Consider the following 13,827-nt stretch of genomic DNA (forward strand, 5'->3'; position numbering starts at 1 on the left):
ACCTTTCGATCCGGTGGACCATTTTTTCTTTTAGCTCCCCGGGTCCATGAAGGTGCAAAGCCCATTCGGCTGCAGATTAGTTTGGCAGGTGCCTAATTTACAGTCAGCATTTCGTATGTCACAATTTCATATTCGACTATATGAGTGGTAGAAGGTGAACCGACGAGCTTTGCATAGTTAGGATTTGGGACTCCCTATTGGTCAGGTGCGTGCGTCAGTCCAAATTCTGGAGCGTTAGATTTTCGTTCAACGACCATCAACTAAGCGCACACTGTTCTGTCTTTCTCTCCCGCTCGCTCACAACTCGCACTTGTCGTGGAGTCCATAGCCGTCTGCGGCCTCCCCGTTCAGGCACATGATGTTTAGCAAAAGCGTTAAAAATCAACCAGTCATGCCTCGTATTATTGAGTAAACGTTGGGCCTGAACAAAATTTGAAAGCTTAACTAAAAATTAGTCTAGAGCCATTTTCTCTTTTCGCGCACAAGTAATTGAGAAACTGATGGAATGACAAGTGCAATATGATCTCTAATCGAACGGATCAGTGGATACCTAAGCAACTCCAAGAAATTAGGATATAATGCAAGTTAGACTAGGCAGGGAGTGACATGTGTACTGAATTAAATTCCCTGAAAGGAACTAGTACCCTTGCTATCAAGTTTCCATGGTTAAGAGCAACACGGAGGGTATCATCGATCAATTTGCCTTTGCTACCGTCTCATGGGACTTGAGAGACAATAATTGGGCCAATTAGGTACCAAATCTTCACTTTTCGAGAAGACTAATCTTACCCGGTCTAGTTATACCATCACTACTATATGTCGTCTATGCTAACTAGTCGTCCTGGAAACCACATCCTCTTAGTGCGGATTACCTACGGCAAGAATGAGAATATCTAGATGTTCTTCCGGAACAAATCAGAATTACATGAGTGAGTTGTCGGTGTGAAAGGGGGGCCAACAACTTCCAGTAAAACTTTGAGCTTTCACGAAATGGATATGATTATCAACTGGATATGGAGACGCGTGGCTTCACACATGAAATATACGATAGCCATGTTCGCCTACGAATTCGCGGGAAAAGAAACATTTGACAATACTATTGTAGATCGACTATGATTCAGTGCACATAACCGGGACAAGTGCACTGTGTTCAGTGCTTTTATTTACCCTTTGATCTGATACTATGTACTCCGTAGTTACTTTTGACGTCTGCCAAATCCATGATTATTTTGTACCCATATGCTAATTAACCACGTGCTGTTTGGCTCAGAAACACTCTTACAGCTGGAGACAGTACGGCTCCTAGAGACTAAATGGTCACTGTCTTGGATCAAAAGCTTGGGTTCGATTGTGCACCTGAAAAAAGGAGTTTCTGCATCGCAAATCCTGTGGCAAATACGAGTAGTTAGTAGTATAAGAGAGTTTCTCATGGTTTAGTTGGGCCAAAAAAATTGTGTTAGATCTTCAGGCCGTTTTGATTCTCTTCAGAATTGCTCAAGTTTATTTGCCTAAAATTTTTCTCTCTTATTTCCACTTTCGTTCAAAACAGTGTTAATAGTGGAAGAGTTCTTTTTTATTTGAAAGAAAGTGTTAGTTCTAGCAGCTAAAGAAATGTCTGGGTCTTTAATAACAAGTGCAGCCACGCATTGGGCATTCTGCATAGGATCTGTCGGAGACGATTCCGGCATATCCCTCGGTAGGGTATCCCGAAGAGGTGAATAGATTGGATGGTAACAGGAGGCGAGTGTTTACCCAAGTTCGGGCCCTCTCGTCGGAGGTAAAACCTTACTCCTTCTCGTGTATATTGTGATGGAGTGTGTATAAAGTACAGGTAAAGTACAAAGGGATTGTCTTGTATTTATCGACTATCCCGAATCACTGCTTATGTAGCACACCGGGGGCCCTAGGTTTACATATCCTAGTCGGTTACGACGGTGGAGACAGACTCTTCATCTTGTACTGCAAGTCATTCAGAGTCTTTGTATAACACGTTATGAGTCACCCAACGTGGTCTGGGACGAACCGACCTAGGGGTCCTCAGCCCGGCCAACCAAGCCGGGAACCAATGTGGTGAAGGAACCCTAGGCCGGGAGACCACCAGTAGCCCCTGAGGCGGTCTTCAAACTCGGCCGCACCTCGAGTTGAACGTCATCTACGGTCGCCGAGGTTGAAACGGGTTCAACGAAGCTTCCCCAACACCATTCGTTCACTGTCAACCTTCATGCCGGACTGCATTCGAAGTCTTTTTTAGAAAAGGGGGGACTCCCCAGCCTCTGCATCAGAGCGATGCATACGGCCAACTTTATTAATAAGCAAATAGGTTCAACAAAGGTTATAAAGCCGAAGTGAAAGTAAAGGAAAAGCTCACAAAGAGCCTATAAAAAAGTAACCACAACGCCACAACCGGCCGGCATCAACAAGATAAGGAAACTAATTGTCTATCCTATTACATAACCGCCATCCAAACCGGTTGAAAATATCACGTGCTACCATCTCCCACCGGCTAGATCCAGTAACCAAACGCTCCCTGGCCTCCGTCGGAGTAAGTAGCGACCACATACGGATCAAAGCAGTGACTCGAAAGATAACCTGCAAAAAATGAAAATGTGTTCTTCTGTTAAAGACCAAATCATTTCTGCAGTTCCAGACTGCCCACAATAAAGCACATACTCCTACGCGAATGTGTCTCGCTGTTTCGGCCGGTATCCCGTTAAGCCACGTTCCAAATAACATGCTGACAGAATTCGGAGGAGTAATATTAAAGGCTATGTGCATCGTCCGCCAAAGCACTTTTGCCAGTGGGCAGTCAAGAAAAAGGTGTTTGATAGTTTCATCCCGATCACAAAAACTACACCTAGTAGGTCATGTCCAGTTACGCTTTGCCAGATTGTCCTTGGTTAAAATGACTTGTTTATGAACAAACCACATAAACACTTTAATTTTTAAAGGAACTTTGACTTTTCAAACATGTTTGGAACTAGAAATGGAGCTAGAGTTGATACATCGAGATACATCGATTTAACTGTAAATTCCCCAGTCCTAGTAAGCTTCCAGCGCAACTGATCGGGTTGTTGAGATAGCTGGACCTCCACCAGTCTACGCACCAAATGCAGCCAAACTTCCCAACGATTACCGACTAGCATTCTCCTGAATTGAATATTAAGGGGGATGGACTGAAATACTGTTGCAACAGACGCTTCGCGTCATTGAACAATATTATACAAAGTTGGGTATTGAAGCGCGAGGGGTGTCTCTCCTAGCCAAGTATCCTCCCAGAAACGCGTGTTGGTACCATTTCCGATAATAAACTTGGTCCTGTTGAAAAAGGCTGATTTGACTCGCATCAACACTTTCCAGAAAGGCGAATCCGTCGGCCTTGCTGTCACTTGGGACAACGTTTTGGAGTGAAGATACTTACTACGGAGAATCTGTGCCCATGTGGCCTCAGTCTCTATAGATAACTTACACATCCACTTGCTAAGAAGACATCTATTTTTGACCTTAAGATTTTCAATGCCAAGACCCCCTTGGTCTTCGGGTCTACAAATAATATCCCACTTGGCTAGTCTGTATTTTCGTTTTAGTTCATCGCTTGGCCAGAAAAAATGGGATCGATAGAAGTCCAGTCTTTTCCTAACTCCAACTGGGACCTCAAAAAATAACAAGAGAAACATAGGCATACTCGTGAGAACCGAGTTAATGAGAATTAATCGGCCTCCGTATGACATGAGCTTGCCCTTCCAGCAACTCAGTTTCTTCTCAAAGCGATCCTCAATGCACTTCCATTCTCTGTTTGTTAGCTTACGATGGTGAATTGGTATACCTAGATACGTAAAAGGTAGAGTCCCCAATTCGCACCCAAACAATTGCCTATAAGCCTCTGGTTCCTCATTGGCCCTTCCAAAACAGAACAATTCGCTTTTATGAAAGTTAATCTTTAACCCGGTCAATTGTTCAAATAAGCATAACACCAGTTTTATATTTCTTGCTTTTGCCAAGTCATGCTCCATAAATATGATAGTATCATCAGCGTACTGTAAAATGGATACACCTCCATCCACCAGATGAGGCACCAAGCCACCCACCTGTCCAGCTTCCTTAGCCCTTCCATTAGAATTGCCAACATATCAACTACAATGTTGAACAAAATAGGCGACATCGAATCACCTTGTCTAAGGCCCTTATGTGTCTGGAAATAATGACCAATATCATCATTCACCTTAATTCCAACACTACCTTTTTGCGTGAAAGATTCTACTTGTCGTCTCCAGGCTTCATAAAAACCTTTCATACGCAAGGCCTGTTGAAGGAAAGGTCATTTGACTTTGTCGTACGCTTTCTCAAAATCCACCTTGAAAATAACTCCATCTAGTTTTTTCGTGTGAATTTCGTGGAGCGTTTCATGAAGGACCACCACCCCTTCTAGGATGTTTCTGTCCGGCATGAAAGCAGTTTGGGAGTGCTGCACCACAAAATGCGCAATCTGTGTGAGCCTATGATACGTCTCCAACGTATCTATAATTTTTGATTGTTCCATGCTATTATATATTCTGATTTGGATGTTTAAAGGGCTTATTTATACACTTTTATATTATTTTTTGGACTAACCTATTAACCGGAGGCCCAGCCCAAATTGCTGTTTTTTTGCCTATTTCAGCGTTTCGCAGAAAAAGAATATCAAACGGAGTCCAAATGGAATGAAACCTTTGGGAGCGTGATTTTTGGAACAAACGTGATCCAGAGGACTTGGAGTGGATGTCAAGCAACCAACAAGGAAGCCACGAGGCAGGGGGCACGCTTACCCCCCTGGGCGCGCCCTCCACTCTCGTGGGCCCCTCGTGGCTCCACCGACCTACTTCTTCCTCCTATATATACCTACGTACCCTGAAAACATCAGAGGGCACCACGAAAACCTAATTCCACCACCGCAACCTTCTGTACCCATGAGATCCCATCTTGGGGCCTTTTCCGGCGCTCCGCCGGAGGGGGCATTGATCACGGGGGGCTTCTACATCAACACCATAGCCTCTCCGATGATGTGTGAGTAGTTTACCTCAGACCTTCGGGTCCATAGTTATTAGCTAGATGGCTTCTTCTCTCTATTTGGATCTCAATACAAAGTTCTCCTCGATCTTCTTGGAGATCTATTCGATGTAACTCTTTTGCGGTGTGTTTGTCGAGATCCGATAAATTGTGGGTTTATGATCAAGATTATCTATGCACAATATTTGGATCTTCCCTGAATTCTTTTATGTATGATTGGTTATCTTTACAAGTCTCTTCGAATTATCAGTTTGGTTTGGCCTACTAGATTGATCTTTCTTGCAATGGGAGAAGTGCTTAGCTTTGGGTTCAATCTTGTGGTGCTCGATCCCAGTGACAGTAGGGGAAACGACACGTATTGTATTGTTGCCATCGAGGATAAAAGGATGGGGTTTATATCATATTGCATGAGTTTATCCCTCTACATCATGTCATCTTGCTTAAAGCATTACTCTGTTCTCTTGAACTTAATACTCTAGATGCATGCTGGATAGCGGTCGATGTGTGGAGTAATAGTAGTAGATGCAGGCAGGAGTCGGTCTACTTGTCACGAACGTGATGCGTATATACATGATCATACCTAGATATTCTCATAACTATGCTCAATTCTATCAATTGCTTGACAGTAATTTGTTCACCCACCGTAATACTTATGCTATCTTGAGAGAAGCCACTAGTGAAACCTATGGCCCCTGGTCTACTTTTCATCATACAAGTTTCCAATCTATTTTATTTTGCAATCTTTACTTTCAATTTATATCATAAAAATACCAAAAATATTTATCTTATTATTATTATCTCTATCAGATCTCACTCTTGCAAGTGGCCGTGAAGGGATTGACAACCCCTTTATCGCGTTGGTTGCGAGGTTCTTATTTGTTTGTGTAGGTACGAGGTGACTCGCGCGTGGTCTCCTACTGGATTGATACATTGGTTCTCAAAAACTAAGGGAAATATTTATGCTGCTTTGCTGCATCACCCTTTCCTCTTCAAGAGAAAACCAACGCATGCTCCAGAGGTAGCAAGAAGGATTTCTGACGCCGTTGCCGGGGAGTCTACGCACAAGTCAAGACATACCAAGTCACAAACTCTTATCCCTCACATTACATTATTTACCATTTTCCTCTCCCCCACTTCACCCTTGCCATTTTATTCGCCCTTCTTCTGTTCGTCTTTCCATTTGCTTTGATGTCTTACTTGGCTCATTTGCTCGTTTGGTTGGAATAGTTGTTTATTTATTGCTAAACAGAGAATCTAAGATCTATGGATCCTCATCCGCTTGCTAATATTTTTAAGAGATCCAATTATGATGAACTAATTGCTAGTGAGTTTTGTGCACTAGATTATCTTTATGAAGTTTTGCTTGAAATTTGTGAATCTGAAAATTGTGATAAAGTACTTTATGGAGTGATTCACGATGAATCTTTGAATAAAAAGCATGATTGCAATAATGATAGTATAAATTCTATTAATGTCAATATGCAAATCCCTAATCTTGGGGATGCTAGTTTTGCTATGTCTACTACTTGTTGCAATGATCATGATTGGGGTGATTCTTCTTTTGATCTTGAAAATTTATTTTAAGCCCCGTGATGAATATGAGATTGATAATAGTGTTTGCAATATTATTGAAAGTGGGTTTGGAAGAGTGTCAACTTTAGATCCCACATATTTGGATAACGTTCAATCTTATGAAATTTTTGATAAAAGTGGGTTTGGAGAGGTCATGACTTTAGTTAATGTTAATCCCACTATTTTGGAAGAGTGTCAACTTTGCATGCATGTGGATCGTGTTGAAAATATTTTATGTGATAGCTATTTTTTTGAATTTGCTTATGATCCCACATGCAATTATTATGAGAAAGGAAAATATGGTGGTAGAAATTTTCATGTTACTAAATTACCTCTCGTTATGTTGAGATTGCTATTGTTTCTTTCCGCTTCCTTGCATATGCTAGTTTTTGCTTGCCTTGATAATTTGTTTGCCTGTAAGATGCCTATGCATAGGAAGTATGTTAGACTTATATGTGTTTGTCACGTGTTTTATGATGCTCTCTTTGTGCTTCAATTCTTGTCTTTCATGTGAGCATCATTGAAATCTTATGCCTAGCTATAAGGCTTTAAAGAAAAGCGCTTGTTGGGAGACAACCCAATATTTTTCCTTGCTGTTATTTAATAAATAATTTATCTAGCCTCTGTTTTGGTTGTGTTTTTTGTGTTTAGTTAGTGTTTGTGCCAAGTAGGACCATTGGGAAGACTTAGGGAAAGTCTTTTTGATCTTGCTGTAAAAAACAGAAACTTTACCGCTCACAAGATTAGCTACAACTTTTTACTGGAGAGTGCTATTTAGTTAATTATTTTTGCAGATGATTAATATATAAATTACTCATGTCCATCAATTTATTTTAGAATTTTTGGGGTTCCAGAAGTATGCGTTTGATACATATTACTACAGATTGTTCTGTTTTTGACATATTCTGTTTTTCGTGTGTTGTTTGCTTATTTTGATGAATCTATGGATAGTAATGGAGTTTATAAACCATAGAAAAGTTGGAATACAGTAGGTTTAGGGCCTGTTCGTCTCTCCTCCGGTCCACACCCGCGCTCCGGGAGTTGGTGGAGCGCTAGTTAAAAGTCCAGGAGCGGGGGAGTAGATGCTCTGCAGATTCTCGGATTTGGTGGAGCTAGTGGATCACCGAACACTCCCTTAACACCAATAAAAATAAAGAATGAGTTCATTACAGTACCTTAAAGTGGTGTTTTGTTTTCTTCCGCTAACGGAGCTCACGAGATTTTCTGTTAAGTTTTGTGTTGTGAAGTTTTCAAGTTTTGGGTAAAGATTTGATGGGTTATGGAACAATGAGTGGCAAGAGCCTAAGCTTGGGGATGCCCAAGGCACCCCAAGGTAAAATCCAAGGACACCAAAAATCCTAAGCTTGGGGATGCCCCGGAAGGCATCCCCTCTTTTGTCTTCGTTCATCGGTAACTTTACTTGGAGCTATATTTTTATTCACCACATGATATGTGTTTTGCTTGGAGCGTCTTGTATGATTTGAGTCTTTGCTTTTTAGTTTACCACAATCATCCTTGCTGTACACACCTTTTGAGAGAGACACACATGAATCGTAATTTATTAGAATACTCTATGTGCTTCACTTATATCTTTTGAGCTATATAGGTTTTGCTCTAGTGCTTCACTTATATCTTTTAGAGCACGGTGGTGGTTTTATTTTATAGAAATAATTGATCCCTCATTCTTCACTTATATTATTTTGAGAGTCCTTTAGAACAGCATGGTAATTTGCTTTTAGGCATAATAAAAACTTTCATATAACTGCATTGAATACTATGAGAAGTTTGATACTTGATAATCGTTTTGAGATATGGAGATGGTGATATTAGAGTCATGCTAGTTGAGTAGTTGTGAATTTGAGAAATACTTGTGTTGAAGTTTGTGATTCCCGTAGCATGCACGTATGGTGAACCGTTATGTGATGAAGTCGGAGCATGATTTATTTATTGATTGTCTTCCTTATGAGTGGCGGTCGAGGACGAGCGATGGTCTTTTCCTACCAATCTATCCCCCTAGGAGCATGCGCGTAGTACTTTGTTTCGATAACTAATAGATTTTTGCAATAAGTATGTGAGTTCTTTATGATTAATGTTGAGCCCATGGATTCTACGCACTCTCACCCTTTCACATTTGCTAGCCTCTCTATTACCGCGCACTTTTCGCCGGTATCATACACCCACCATATACCTTCCTCAAAACAGCCACCATACCTACCTATTATGACATTTCCATAGCCATTCCGAGATATATTGCCATGCAACTTTCCACCGTTCCGTTTGTTATGACACGCTTCATCATTGTCATATTGCCATGCATGATCATGTAGTTGACATCTTATTTGTGGCAAAGCCACCGTTCATATTTTTTTCATACATGTCACTCTTGATTCATTGCATATCCCGGTACACCGCCGGAGGCATTCACATAGAGTCATATTTTGTTCTAAGTATTGAGTTGTAATTATTGAGTTATAAGTAAAAAAGAAGTGTGATGATCATCATTATTAGAGCATTGTCCCGGTGAGGAAAGGATGATGGAGACTATGATTCCCCCACAAGTCGGGTTGAGACTCCGGACGAAAAAAAGGAAAAGAGGCCAAAAGAAAAAAAAAGAAATAAGGCCCAAATAAAAAATGAGAGAAAAAGAGAGAAGGGACAATGTTACTATCCTTTTTCCACACTTGTGCTTCAAAGTAGCACCATGATCTTCATGATAGAGAGTCTCTTATGTTGTCACTTTCATAAACTAGTGGGAATTTTACATTATAGAACATGGCTTGTATATTCCAATGATGGGCTTCCTCAAATTGCCCTAGGTCTCCGTGAGCAAGCAAGTTCGATGCACACCCACTTAGTTTCTTTTGTTGAGCTTTCATACACTTATAGCTCTAGTGCATCCGTTGCATGGCAATCCCTACTCACTCACATTGATATCTATTGATGGGCATCTCCATAGCCCGTTGATATGCCTAGTTGATGTGAGACTATCTTCACCTTTCTGTCTTCTCCACAACCACCATTCTATTCCACCTATAGTGCTATGTCCATGGCTCACGCTCATGTATTGCGTGAAAGTTGAAAAAGTTTGAGAACATCAAAAGTATGAAACAATTGCTTGGCTTGTCATCGGGGTTGTGCATGATTTAATATTTTGTGTGATGAAGATATAGCATAGCCAGACTATATGATTTTGTAGGGATAACTTTCTTTGGCCATGTTATTTTGAGAAGACATGATTGCTTAGTTAGTATGCTTGAAGTATTATTATTTTTATGTCAATATTAAACTTTTATCTTGAATCTTTCGGATCTGAACATTCATTCCACAATAAAGAAAATTACATTGACAAATATGTTAGGAAGCATTCCACATCAAAAATTCTGTTTTTATCATTTACCTACTTGAGGACGAGCAGGAATTAAGCTTGGGGATGCTTGATACGTCTCCAACGTATCTATAATTTTTTATTGTTCCATGCTATTATATATTCTGTTTTGGATGTTTAATGGGCTTATTTATACACTTTTATATTATTTTTGGGACTAACCTATTAACCGGAAGCCCAGCCCAAATTGTTGTTTTTTGCCTATTTCAGTGTTTTGCAGAGAAAGAATATCAAACGGAGTCCAAATGAAATGAAACCTTTGGGAGCGTGATTTTTGGAACAAACGTGATCCAGAGGACTTGGAGTGGATGTCAAGCAACCAACAAGGAAGCCACGAGGCAGGGGGCACGCTTACCCCCCTGGGCGCGCCCTCCACTCTCGTGGGCCCCTCGTGGCTCCACCGACCTACTTCTTCCTCCTATATATACCCGCGTACCCTGGAAACATCAAAGGGCACCATGAAAACCTAATTCCACCGCCACAACCTTCTGTACCCGTGAGATCCCATCTTGGGGCCTTTTCCGGCGCTCATCCAGAGGGGGCATTGATCACGGAGGGCTTCTACATCAACACCATAGCCTCTCCGATGATGTGTGAGTAGTTTATCTCAGACCTTCGGGTCCATACTTATTAGCTAGATGGCTTCTTCTCTCTCTTTGGATCTCAATACAAAGTTTTCCTTGATCTTCTTGGAGATCTATTCGATGTAACTCTTTTTGCGGTGTGTTTGTCGAGATCCGATGAATTGTGGGTTTATGATCAAGATTATCTATGAACAATATTTGAATCTTCTCTGAATTCTTTTATGTATGATTGGTTATCTTTGCAAGTCTCTTCAAATTATCAGTTTGGTTTGGCCTACTAGATTGATCTTTCTTGCAATGGGAGAAGTGCTTAGCTTTGGGTTCAATCTTGTGGTGCTCGATCCCAGTGACAGTAGGGGAAACGACACGTATTGTATTGTTGACATCGAGGATAAAAAGATGGGGTTTATATCATATTGCATGAGTTTATCCCTCTACATCATGTCATCTTGCTTAAAGCGTTACTCTGTTCTCTTGAACTTAATACTCTAGATGCATGCTGGATAGCGGTCGATGTGTGGAGTAATAGTAGTAGATGCAGGCAGGAGTCAGTCTACTTGTCACGGACGTGATGCCTATATACATGATCATACCTAAATATTCTCATAACTATGCTCAATTCTATCAATTGCTTGACAGTAATTTGTTCACCCACCGTAATACTTATGCTATCTTGAGAGAAGCCACTAGTGAAACCTATGCCCCCCTGGTCTATTTTCCATCATACAAGTTTCCAATCTATTTTATTTTACAATCTTTACTTTCAATTTATATCATAAAAATACCAAAAATATTTATCTTATTATTATTATCTCTATCAGATCTCACTCTTGCAAGTGGCCGTGAAGGGATTGACAACCCCTTTATCGCGTTGGTTGCGAGGTTCTTATTTGTTTGTGTAGGTACGAGGTGACTCGCGCATGGTCTCCTACTGGATTGATACCTTGGTTCTCAAAAACTGAGGAAAATATTTACGTTGCTTTGCTGCATCAGCCTTTCCTCTTCAAGGGAAAACCAACGCATGCTCAAGAAGTAGCAGCCTATTAGTCCCGACCTTGGTGAAAATTTTGAAACTAACGTTAAGAAGACAAATTGGCCTGAACTGCTCAATTCTCGCAGCCTATGTTTTCTTAGGAAGCAACATTATTGTTCCAAAACTCAAGTGAAATAAGTGAAGCTGTCCAGAGAATAAATCATGGAACATCTGTAACAAATACCCCTTAATAATATGCCAGCATTTTTTATAGAACTCCGCCAGAAATCCATCCGGCCTGGAGCCTTATTATTTTTCATCTGCAAAATGGCTTCAAACACCTCTTTCTCCGAAAATGGGGCAGTCAAAATACCATTCTCATCTGCAGCCAATTGAGGAACATCCTCGATTCTAGACTCATCCAGGGATACGCAATTATCCTCCGGAGGCCCAAACAACTGCTGGTAGTATTCGGTTATGTATAGTTTTAGGTTTTCCTGCCCTAAAATCGTTCCTTCGTCTTGTTCATGCTGAAAGATCATTTTCTTTCTGTGCTTGCCATTAGCGATCATGTGAAAGAATTGTCTGTTCGCACCCCACTGGACGACTTTGCGAACCTTAGCCCGCAGCGCCCACTTCAATTCCTCTTCACGAAGAAGCTCTTTTAATCTCATCTCCGCTTCAAGTTTAGCATTAAGCTCTGAAGTGAGTAGAATTGTGGACTTGGCTTTTAAATCTAGGGACTGAATAAGAGTAAGGAGCCTTTCCTTTTCAACCTTATAAAGCCCGCTAAGATGCTTAGCCCACCCACGCAAAAAAACTCCTCAAGTGCCGTATCTTATTCTGCCAGCGCTCAACCGAAGTTCTACCTCCTGCATCCTTAGCCCATTCCCTGGCTACCAGATCCAAGAAACCTTCTCTTTCAAACCACGCCAGTTCGAAGGAAAAAGAGTTTTTGTTCCCCACGTGGGTTGCCTCACCGGAGTCCACCAGTAATGGTGTGTGGTCCGAAATTCCGCGCGAAAGCGCCTCGACCGTTACCAAGGGGAATTTCTGTTCCCATTCAACGCTGGCAAAGACTCGATCCAACTTCTCAAACATCGGGTTTGGCAATGTATTAGCCCAGGTGAATTTTCTACCCGAAAGCTCAATCTCTCTCAGATCCAAGCTTTCAATAATGGTATTAAACATAAACGACCACCTACCGTCGAAGTTATCATTGTTCTTTTCCTCTCTCCTAATAATGTTGAAATCACCCCCAACCAAGATTGGAAGCTGCTCAGAACCGCAAAATCGAACTAGATCAGCCAGAAACTCGGGTTTGAGTTCAGGCTATGCGGCACCATATACCGCCACCAGTGCCCAATTGAACCCATCGGCCTTCGATCTAACCCGAAACTTAACTGTGAAATCTCCCATCACAACACTTCGCACTTCCAGCGATTCGCATCTAATTCCAAGTATGATCCCTCCCGATCTTCCTCTCAGAGGAAGGCAGTGCCAATCAAAATCAACACCTCCTGATAAGGTATTGAGAAACTGGGGTGAAAAATTATCTCGACCAGTTTCCAAGAGTGCAATAAAATCCAACTTATAGTCAATGGAAGCATATGCAAGAAACCTTCTTTTAGCCAAGTCTTTCAGACCTCTGCTATTCCAAAAGATTCCTTTCATATTTCGTAATGAAATTTTTTAGAAGTACGGATCCTAGCACTCCTGCACACCGTCGAAGCCGGGTAAATCTTCCGCTTCCACTTGCGTTTACGTTTGTTTTGATCCTCCACCTGGTCCTCACAACCGGGCTCCGTGGATCTAACTACTTCACCCTCGAGAGCATCATCCTCTTCCTCGGACTCAGGAAAGGATGGTGCAAGGTCCGCACAAAAATTATCCAGTACCCTAACTCCCAACACATCTATATCGGAGTCATTCATGGGTTTGACCGCTGCTAAGTTTCGAATCAACTCTAACGCGCCTTCAGCTTCCAAATCTAGGATATCATAAATAGAATTAGAGATTTCACTATCATTACTACCTAGTGAAACTCCTAATTGTTTTGCATTATTAATAATCTCATTATTAGTAAAATGCAAGATCGAATTAGCGGTGTTGACCGACATACCAGTAGTGACCACAATGTCACGAAGCTTGGCCGCCCTCATAGCGCACCTCTGCTGCATGTCGTCAACCTCCGGAATATCCTGGAGCCTGCAACTTATCCGCCGCCCCTCGGATACCGTATCTGAAATCCCACCAAACGCGATGACCTC

This window comes from Triticum urartu, chromosome 5 (assembly GCF_003073215.2).
Source record: "Triticum urartu cultivar G1812 chromosome 5, Tu2.1, whole genome shotgun sequence".
Taxonomy (NCBI): domain Eukaryota; kingdom Viridiplantae; phylum Streptophyta; class Magnoliopsida; order Poales; family Poaceae; genus Triticum; species Triticum urartu.